The 10,556-nt window shown below is 43.8% G+C and overlaps 1 non-coding gene and 1 pseudogene across 1 annotated transcript; both read right to left on the bottom strand.

Moving 5' to 3' along the window:
• LOC110331130 overlaps positions 1-419 on the bottom strand; it is a 182,064-nt pseudogene extending 181,645 nt beyond the window's left edge.
• A 4,174-nt stretch (positions 420-4,593) lies between these two features.
• Positions 4,594-4,725, bottom strand: LOC115065440. The gene has a single exon (XR_003845229.1). It is a non-coding gene; the product is annotated as a small nucleolar RNA SNORA17 (small nucleolar RNA).
• Between the last annotated feature and the right edge of the window lie 5,831 nt (positions 4,726-10,556).

Here is a 10,556-nt window from a genome sequence, read left to right as displayed (position 1 = left end):
AGCCTGGGGCTCATGATGACCATGTAGTGCAGGGGCTTGCAGACTGCCACAAAGCGGTCATAGGCCATGACAGCCAGCAGCAGGCACTCCACACCCCCCAGGCCCAGGAACAGGACCAGCTGCAGAGCACAGCCCACATAGCTGATGGTCTTGTCCGGCCCGCTGAGGTTATAGAGCAGCTGTGGGATGGAGCTGCTGGTGAAGCTGAGGTCCAGGAAGGACAGGTGTGTGAGGAAGAAGTACATGGGGGTGTGCAGGTGCGGGTCCAGCCTGGACACCAGGATGATGGTGCTGTTGCCCAGCAGGGTCAGGAGGTAGGCGGGCAGGATGATGGCGAAGAGGACCCTCTCCAGCTGGGGCCGGTCAGAGAAGCCTATAAGGATGAAATGGCTGAAGGTGCTGTCGTTTGCTGCGCCCATCTCTACTGCACCTGGGGAAGACATCAATACTGACAGTGATGGGAGCGGAAAGATCTTCAATTATTTATTACGTGTTTAGTTCCAACAAGCATGTAGTAACTCTGACAGATAAGCAAACTGAGTCATGTATATGGCAAGTCAGCTGACATGCGGAGAAACTGGACAGGGTTGGTTTTGAACCCAGCAATTGATGCTTTGTCTCTGCTTCACTTGCTCTCTCGTCTTGCCTCTAATTCCATGAAGTGAGAGATGAACTGTGCTGTGGCCGATTTTGACTCTCTCCAGACTCTTTCCAGTCCCAAGCTCCTGCCCAAATGCAAAGAGCATAAAATCCAGCCCTGCATAATCAACCCAGAGCATGTGAACGCGCCCAGCATCCAGTCCTGCATAATCAACCGAGAGCATGTGAATATACCCACCATCCAGCCCTGCATAATCAACCCAGATCATTTGAACACGCCCAGCACAGCTGACAGGAAATGTGGACATCACCCATGTGAGCCCACGTGGGTTGGCTCTCACACAGATGTGTTTGAAAATAAATTTGCTGGCTTATTCTTTAGAGTTTTTTGAAAATTTGGTAATTCAAGGACGCACTGGTGTTACCTACAAATATCTTTAAATTTTTTTACAAATGTATAAACTGCATATATACATTATGCATTTTATAATTTACTGCAAAATATAGAGAAATCTGCTGTAATCCATTAAAGTTTATCAAGATTGACAAATCCCATCTAGAGCATCGTTCCCAGCAGAGAGGAACTTAAGTGTGCAGGTGAAGTACTATACCACATCTGGATCAAAGGAACTGTGGTTTGCTTGGGATGCATGGGACACACTCTGTTCTTTTGTTATTTTTAGCGATTTGGGGATTTATGGATAGAAGAATGGTGTAGGAGACAATAGGTTATCAGTGAAACCAGCTGCTCATAAGACCTCCTTCTGGTCCTGCTGCCTGAACAGCATGGTGCTTGTTTTTTTCCAAAGTGCATAGGAAATATTGCTTAAAGAAAGATGGAATCCCAATTAAAGTTTTGTTTTAATTACATTTGTGTGTGAGTGTGTGTGTGTGTGTGTGTGTGTGTGTGTGCGCGCGCGTGCGCATGTGTGCTCACCTTTGCAGGTACAAGGACAACTTTTAGGAATTAGTTTTCTCCCTCCATCATGTAAGCTTGGGGGATCAGATTCAGGTCATCAGGCTCGGCAGCAAGTCCCTTTACCCACTGAGTCTTCTTGCCAGCTAGAACAAGAAAAGGAGAAGGCCCACGGTCCAGGTTCGAATCCTGCTGGTAGAAGATTGATTGACTAACCTCAGAGCTAAAAAACACATTCATAGACCCTTGCTTCTGAAGCACATTACAGGAAAGGCAGAAAGAAAGAAAGGTTCTTTCTTTCTCAGGCTTGGTCAAAGTGTAAATAAACCCAATTTCTCTACCATTTTCCAAGCCCTAAATCTTTGGCATTCAGGAAAACTGAGGTGGCCTGCATGCCCTGCACCAGTGCTGCATGGATCACTGAAAGCCATGAGACTTTAACCCATTCTTGCATGCTTGATGAGAGTTTAAGTTGACATCATAGTTCTTAAGAGATCCCTACTTCTCTGTACACACACCCAAGGCTGTACATGTGGTTTTAATAAAAGAAATTTGTTTCTTTTACAGAATTGAAAATTGAGTGTTTTCTCTTTGCCCTCATTAATCTCATGTGAAGGAATCTGTCCTGCAGTTTTGATGTCCCCCCCCCCCAAGTCAGAGGACACACACCCTCCAGAGCATCTTCACTGCATCGAAAGACAGATGGTCCACAGAAAGAGTGTGTGTATGTAGTTAATCACTTCTAGTTAATGATATTAGGTATTTAACAGACAATGGTATTATAAATTGGAAAAAAGCAATTCCTAAATTCAAATGAATATAGACATGTGACATCATATGAAATTTTGTCCACCCAGATATTGTTAGTTCAGTAGGTAAAAAAACAAAATATGGTGCCGGGGTTCATCTTTTACAGTGAAATATGCTTGCCTAGCATGCACGAAGTCCCCAGTACCCAGTAAACAAGATGTGGTGGTACACCACTGTAATCCCAGTAGTCAGGAAACAGAGGCAGGAGGATTTGGAGATCAAGGCCTTCTCTGGTTACACATCAAGTTAAGGGCTATCCTGAGCTACACAATAAACCCAAATGTATGGTGAGAAAACACACATAACTAAAGAGCATATTAAATAATAAATGATATTTATCTTTCTGTCTCTCTCTGTCTTTTCTTTGATCCCCCGTGTGTGTATGTGTGTGTTTGTGTCTGTGCGCGCGCGCGTGCATGCGCGCACCCCCACAAGGTCAACACATATAAACACTGTCTATTTGTATTCTCGAACATGTAATATTTCTCATGTTTAAAAGTCATTTGTAAACCTTGTTTTCCTACAAGTCTTTTTGTTTTCATTTCTTGTTCTGTTTTTTAATGTGTGTTTCTTTTTGAAAGATGTAAAATGGATCTCTTTTACTTCATATTTCACTCTACAAGTGTGGTCTTACATATATATTTTCTAGTTTAAGGAAAGTACATATATAAACACCTGTCTGTGTGTCTATGTCTGTGTGTGTTTGTGTCTGTCTGTCTGTCTGTCTGTCTGCCTGTCTGCCTGTCTCTGTCTTTCTCTGACTCTGTGCAGGTGCCAGCAGAGCCAGAAAGGGACATGGGAGCTGCTGGAGCTGGAGCTGGGGCTGGGGCTGGGGGTGGGGCTGGGGCTGGGGCTGGGGCTGGGGCTGGGGCTGGGGCTGGGGCTGGAGGTGGTTGAGAGCCTCCTGATGTGGGTGCTGGGAACCCAACGCAGGTCCTTTGCAGGAACCAAAGGTGCTCTTAACTGCTGAGCAAACCCTCCAGCCCCAGGAGTGATAAAATGCTAGTCTGTCCTTTTATCTTTGTCATTAGCTTCTCAGAGATCAGGACCCCAACGCTCCTCTGCATTCTCCTAAACAACAGGATGAGAGTGGAGGCAAAGGAGGAAGATGAAAGAGGCTGCACACACTGCAGCTGATGTGGCTCTCTAGAAACACATCCTAGCACAACGACGCGCTTGGCTCTGATTTTCAGGACACCTTCAGTTTTCCTTCCTAACATTCATTCTTCTGACTGACACAGTCAAAAACGGCCTTCTCCTGGGAAAATTTGGTGACTTTTTATGTACATGTTTAAGAGAAATGTTTACACTGGTGGCCTCAGTGGCATCAGATCTTAAGAGGCTGCTTCGCTGATGCTCTTTTTTAAAAAAAATCCAGCTTACTCTCACATCCCCTCCAGGTTCGTGCCTCAGTGAAGCCTGAAGTCATTACTAGAGTGCCTAGATTTTGCATAATGCACTATTTCAAATTGGATTTTACTAAGCTACTGATTTCTCTAATATGAGATTGTTTTCTCTCTCCCTAAAATAAAAACAATATTAAAGCACAAAAAAACATAAGATCTGAAATCGAGATGGAGCGCATTCCCCACCAGCAACTCCACAGACCTTTCCCACGGGCACTGGCCTTTCTGAGAAATTGGTATTTAACAAGTATGGGACACCTTTGCTATCTGAAAGGCTCTGGGAAGGGCACGCCCCTCACTCTTTCTGAATCACACTCTGGAGGGACATCCTTTCCCCGGCTGTGCTTAGCCTTAGGCCCAGGATTTCAGCTCTCTGCGCAAGCACTCGTTGTCCAGAGCAGTGTGACTGTGGCCCTATTGATAGAACTTGATAGAGAGAAAAAGGGAATTTAAAAAGCCATAATCTCTAACAATAAAACAATTCCTTAAGGTCTCATCATTCACAAGTTCTACTTGTACTATTAAGCTTTAAATAATAAAAAAACACAAGGCATCAGTATGAAAACAGACACATTGATCAATAAAGTCAAACTGAGTACCCAGATATAAATCCACATACCCCATGGACACCTATTTTTCCCTTCTTCCTTCCTTCTTCCTTCTTCCTTCTTCCTTCCTTCCCTCCCTCCCTCTCTCTGTCCCTCCCCCGTTTCTTTCTCTATTTCAGAAGTACCACTGGGGTGTCCTGGGTTCACTTCTGCTTACTGCCTACCAACAGGATTCTTTTAGCACCAGACTAGCTCCCTGTCCAGATCCTCTGGCACCAGACTGGTGGTGTCCTAGGGTCACTTTTTTTCAGGGAATGTTAGGCCAGGAATCATTCAGATGTCCTCGGGTCAGAACGCTGAACTTTGACAGAGCCTCTTTCCACTCTGTTACCTGGTGACACACATCTGATACAGCAATCCAAACTGCAACAACTCTAGAGGCCGGATAATAAAATAATTATTAACTTAAATAACCATTTAGAGTTTCCCAGAGATATTCTTTACGTTTAAACTATCATGTGCTGTTAATAAACTCATGTATTAATACACTAGATTACTTTGAATTTCTTGTAATAAAAATCAGTATTTTGTACTTTTTATACTGAGGCAATATAAAGTATTTTACTTCATGTTTTCCCTTCAAAATAAATATAAATTTTACCAATAAATGCAAAAAAAGTTTAACTTAAAAAAACCAAACCAAATCAAAACAAAACAAAACAACAACAAAACAAAACCAAACAAACAAAAAACTGTTCATGGCCAGCTGCTCTTGCCAGACCAATTGGTGGCATATGCCTGTCAATGCCAGCTTCATGGTCAAACTGCTCTGAGCCATGGCTGACGAGATCCTTTCTGATGCAGACATGGGTGCCTCGGCCACCTGGACACCTCCCTGAGACACACGAACACTAGCACAGTGACCTCCTCTGAGACAGACAGCATGCTCAGTCAGTAAGCCACTTGACAAATGACTTCATTAGTTGTTGATAACACCAGGGGCTTCGCTTGTCTGGACAAAGCTGAAACCTCCTAAGACAAGGAGAAAAGTCTTATTTCACCCTCAGGGAGACAGACAAGCCAGAAGCTGAAAGGAAACAACACTCCCCAGAGGACATGATAAGAGGATGCAGGCAGCTGTCCCCTCAGTGAGAAAGGCCTTCCAGACCCTGGAGCCCTCTCCCAGGACAGCTGCTTACAGGCCCTCCCTGCTAAGTCTGCCTGCTCAGAAAGAGTAAAATCTTTTTCTTTTTCTCTACTTTCTCTTCCCAGGCACTTGCCAAAATCCATTCTTGCTCTTTAACCATGCCCTCAACCCAACTCAAGCAGCTGCTGAGAACCACTGCTGAGCCTGCTGTTTTGATAACCTCTAACACAAAAATCATGTCTGCCTTTCTCTCCCTCCCTCCCTCCTTCCCTTCCTGTCTCTTCCCAGCAGCTTCTGAGATTCCAGCATTCCTGCCCTGTGGTTGCTTAAACTCTACTAAAATAAAATTGTCCTTCAGTTTTCTTCTGAGTCCATTTTTAAATTCCTTTATCTATAAGGAATTTTAAATTCCTTGATCTACAAAGAGGGCCCTGTGTGTCTCAGTGACATTAAACTAAATTAGATACCTTTCCATGCACCAAGCAGAGTTTCCTATGCTGGGNTAGCCTGGGCCAGGCACACCCTTGCATGGTCACACCTGGACACAGAGCAGGCAGGTACTCATGGGTTACCTCAGCCTCACAGCAGGGTGAGTTTTCTCTTCTTGGAGAAATATTCCTCTTTCTCTTCCTTGCTCCAGAGGGAAACNTGGATAGGACCAGACACTAAATTGGAGCCGAGTTNTCCCTACATGGGATGAGGTGACAGGTAGAAAGNCCAGGAGGNGGTGAAGACAGTCACCCACAGACGGTGTTGGAAACAGCACAGCGGTTCACCTGCACAGAGGGGTCCTTTCCCTGTGAAGCATCTCTACAGATTGTGGGTTTGGAAGCATGTATGTCACATGATGTCACCTGTGGGTGCCGATGGGTCAGACAGTGGGGATCTTCTGCCTTCATGGGCACTGCTTCATCTCAGAAATGACTGTACTTGACTGGAGTCAAAGCTGTGAGCTTTTGCCAGGTCCTAGGAGGACTGGCAGTATTCAGAAGGAAATATTTCAGTTTACCTTAACTTTTAATTTTTTTAAACAAAATTATTTTATCATGTAAAAGACTGAAGATCTTATTTCCCACCCCAAGTTTGACTATAACATTGACTATAACAGTGTGTATGTACTGAATTACCCTTTCAGAGCAGGGAACCCGGGTCATCCAACAAGGAGCCAATATACATTTTATTTCTGTTGTGGGGTTGGGAAACCCAAATAAAACTCACTCCTTGGATCTCATTTTCTTTCTTTCTTTCTTTTTTTTAATCTGACAAAAATCAGTTTTTCTTTTCCCCACAAACTCTAGTTTCAATATTAAGACACAGGAAACTCGTGTTTTCTGTGTCCATTCAGCACTTTTATACCTGATCCTGTACAAATGGTGAATCACTCACAGTTAAGCAACACAGTGTGTGTCCTGTGCTGCTGCTGTCCTGCCTCAGTATCCCGGAGTTACCTCCCCACTCACCAGAAGCTGGGACAAGGCAGGTGAGCACTCCACTGCTGAGCTAAGCCCTCAGCTTGTCTTTGTTAAACAAACCAGCCGAGGAGAAGTCCAGATCTCAGAGACCAGCTCCCATGTTCAGGACCAACTCACCATGTACCTGGGTGTGGCTAGTGCACTATACACCTCAGTGCAGAAGGTGTGGCCCCACAGAGGTCAGGACATGCAGTGCCTTCCCTATTAGATGCACATAGGTGCTGCAGTTGGAGTCACTGTGGAGAAAATCAAGGTGCCTACTTCTTTCTGCCTTGGCATCACCCTCTGTCTGGAGGTCCTGATGTTTGCAGAGGGGAAAGCTGCAGTCACAAAGTTGGTGCTCTCCAGAGGAGCCTGGAGAGAGTCCCACGGGGGTCTAAGTTCATCAGCATCCACAAGGGAGGCAGGGCCAGCATCCCCTTGGTATCCCCACGCTCTGGGCAATCTTCTGAACCCACCAGGGACATTAGCACATTCATTCTGTTGTTGTCCTGTGCCACCTCAGTGTTCCAGTCCCCATAGATCCAACCAGGAAATGAGGGCCAGGAGAATTTGTCCCTTGATAGAAAAATAATTTAATATGGCATGCAAGAAAAATGTGGACACTAAATCTGTTCAAAAGACGGGACTACATAGGGACTGTTTTGGTTTTTTTCTCTTATTCTCAAGAATTATTATGTGGCTTTTTAAAAAAAAAAAAAAAAACATTTGAAGGTCAACTAGACCAGTTCAACCCAGAACAGGGTCACACACCTTTTAAAACCCAAGATCCATTGAAAATCAGTCTTTTTTTTTTTTTTTTTTTTTAAAATATCTTTAACCAATAATTTTATGTCAAGAAAGAGCCTGGTTTTCTAGACATTAGAAGGATGTTATCAGTAAATGGCTTAACAGAAAGATTCAGTTAATGAGTTAGCAGGTGATCTTTTATTTCCCTATTTTTACTATTGAATTTGGGAAAATGTTGGCATATGTGGACTTATATTTTAGCTTCAGAAACTGAACATTATCTTGAGCTCCCTCATTTCTTGGTAAATATACATATACTTATTGTTTCTCTGTGGTATTGTGAATAGACTCTAGGACCTCATATAGCCAGGCACATGTTGGCCACCAAACGACTCCATAGACCTGTGTCCTTGTTTTAATATTACTGTGAAGAGAAAAAAATAAATATAAAAATAAATAGAATCCAAGTCCTTCAAATCAGCAAGCGGATGCTGGAGACAAAAGATGGAATAGAGCCATTGGCTAAGGAAGGCATCAAAATGGCAGCGTAGGCCCTTTAGATGAAATGTAGTTACAGCTACAGAGAATATCTGCTAGAAACTGTGTACTTGGTGAGTCCCCAGTTATTTGCACACATGTGGGTTGTCTATACCCTTTCCTCCTTCACATGCAATAGAACAGAGTGACAGAGACCCAGTCACAAACCAAGGGGCTGATGTGAGATAGAGGGGCTAGTTTATCAAATTCTAGTGCCTCAAGTTTCTCTGCCCTGTGGGATGCTACGAGTAGGTAAGACTAGTGGGTAGGGCCAGTGTCACACGCCATCTTCCCCTAGAGTTCTTGATTCTGGGCCTGTCTTGTGTGCTGAGAAAACTGGCTTATTTATGTAATTTAGGTATTAAACTTGTGACTTGATTCAGGGGAGTGGGGCTGTAGGAGAGGAAAATATTTATGAAATTAGTTCTGTAAAGAACTCATCTAGTCTGCTGGAAATACAGGAATTGGTATTTATAGACACAACTTGAGAGTTATAAGACAAAGGAATCTAATATTGGGGGTGTAGTGAGAATTTTGGTTTCTCTGAAAAATGCAGAAATAGTATGAGGATATTGTTTTGTTTGAATCAGGTGTGGGGATATGGGACTCTTTCACAGCAGGTGACTATGATTTGGCTCATGCTCTAGCAGGGACGTGGTTTTGCCAGCTGCAGATAGTTTCTACAACTGTGCAACATTTGGAATTCTGGGAATTTTTCAGAGGGTATATAAATGCTAGGGCTCCAGTAGAAGGGGCTGTTTGGCTACTTGGTGGTTGGTTGTAGTCTGTTGCAGTTTGTCAAGTAGCAGTCATGTGCAAAGAGATGAAAAGAAGAAATCAGATATCCTGACAGTGAAACTCAGACTTGCCCCACAGACCTTCCCTGATCAGCAGGAAGTTGTTTAAGGATATCAATAACTCCTTTCTTTCCCTCTCCTTCCTAGTGTTACAGGGCTGAAAGGGGGGGGGGGGAGAGGTGTTGAGAAGGGTGAAAGAAAAAAAGAACTTCCAAAGTAGCCAAAGTCTGGCTACATATGGGTTGAATTTAAAATTATTCTTTATAGAGAAGAGAGTGCAAGCAGTGTGAAGGAAGTGTTGGGCCAGGTAGCATTCGTGAACCCCACAAGACCACTAAGGAGCCAATTCCAACGCAATCACATTAGGGTCTCTTTATTCAAGCTTGAACTTGGGCTCCCCACCAGCCCTGGCACAGCAGTATAGGAAGGTGGAACCCCCAGCCCAGTTTCATGAAAGCGTTTATAGATCCAAGAAGGGGGTACACATCTGATTGGGGGGGTGATTATGGCTTTTAACATAATTGGCTGGTGCTGGGAGCCAACCCATAAACTTAACTTCTGCTTTCCTCCTGACTGGTGGTTGTCAGGAAGTGAAGTGTCAGGGGCAGGCTTGTAACCTGGAGGTGCAGTTTTGTTGGGGAATTACCTGGAAACTGGTGTTAGACACAGGTCTTGTTGGAGGGGGGCGGTAACCTGGGAACTGTTGCTAGGTGCCAGTTTGTTTGTTAACACAAGTTCAAGCTTAGCTCAGTTTCTCTAAGATAGAGTCTAAACCCAAAAATCTCTCAGAAGTAAGAGAAACTTGAGAAAGTGGAAAATAATAATACTGCAGACTAGAAAATGTCCAGTCTATAGTAAGAAGAATGCACAGTAGGATAGAGATGATGGGAAAGGAGCAGATACCAGACGTCCCGTGAGGGAGTGGTCCTGCCATACAACTCAGAAGAGAGGTCCATACACCAGAATGGAATCCATTTCTTCCATTTTCCTGTGTGTCTGTGTGAGATATGAGTTCATATGAGGGTGACCCAAATATGTGGAGCACGATGTAGGAAATCATGCTTAATTACTCTTCCACTTTACCGGGACAGGGTCTCTAAATCAAGCCCGGAGCTAATTGATATGGACAGACAGCTTACTTTGGGGATCTTTTCTGGAGTTACAGGAGGGCCCCATACCCACTTGAAATTTGCATGGGTTCTAGGGACCCAAACTGTGGCCCTCACACTTACAAGACAAGCAATTAAACAGAGACATTCCCTGCTTCCGGTATCATTTAACTAAGTTCCTAGGTGGTTCCCCACATTCCAAGTCAGTAAAATATCCTATATGTGGCCTACATATCCCAAGGGAATGCACTAATTAATGATGTCTTTGTGATATGGTAAAGACTCCAAACTCCAGCTCGCTTAGTGAAACCATGTCTGAGAATGCAGTACTATCCCATTGCTGGAATCCTGTATGCCTCCAAAGTTGACTTTTTAGTTAAAAATTTCCTGTGTCTAAAATAGACTGAACAAGGTTAGCATTTAGCATGAACCTTTATTGGATGGTGGCCGCTTAGTTACAAATAGTATCTCTATATTTAATTTTG

This window comes from Mus pahari, chromosome 14, assembly GCF_900095145.1.
Source record: "Mus pahari chromosome 14, PAHARI_EIJ_v1.1, whole genome shotgun sequence".
In the NCBI taxonomy this organism is placed as follows: Eukaryota; Metazoa; Chordata; class Mammalia; order Rodentia; family Muridae; genus Mus; species Mus pahari.
The sequence above is the reverse complement of the archived record's forward strand: the minus strand, read 5'-3'. Positions and strand labels throughout refer to the sequence as shown.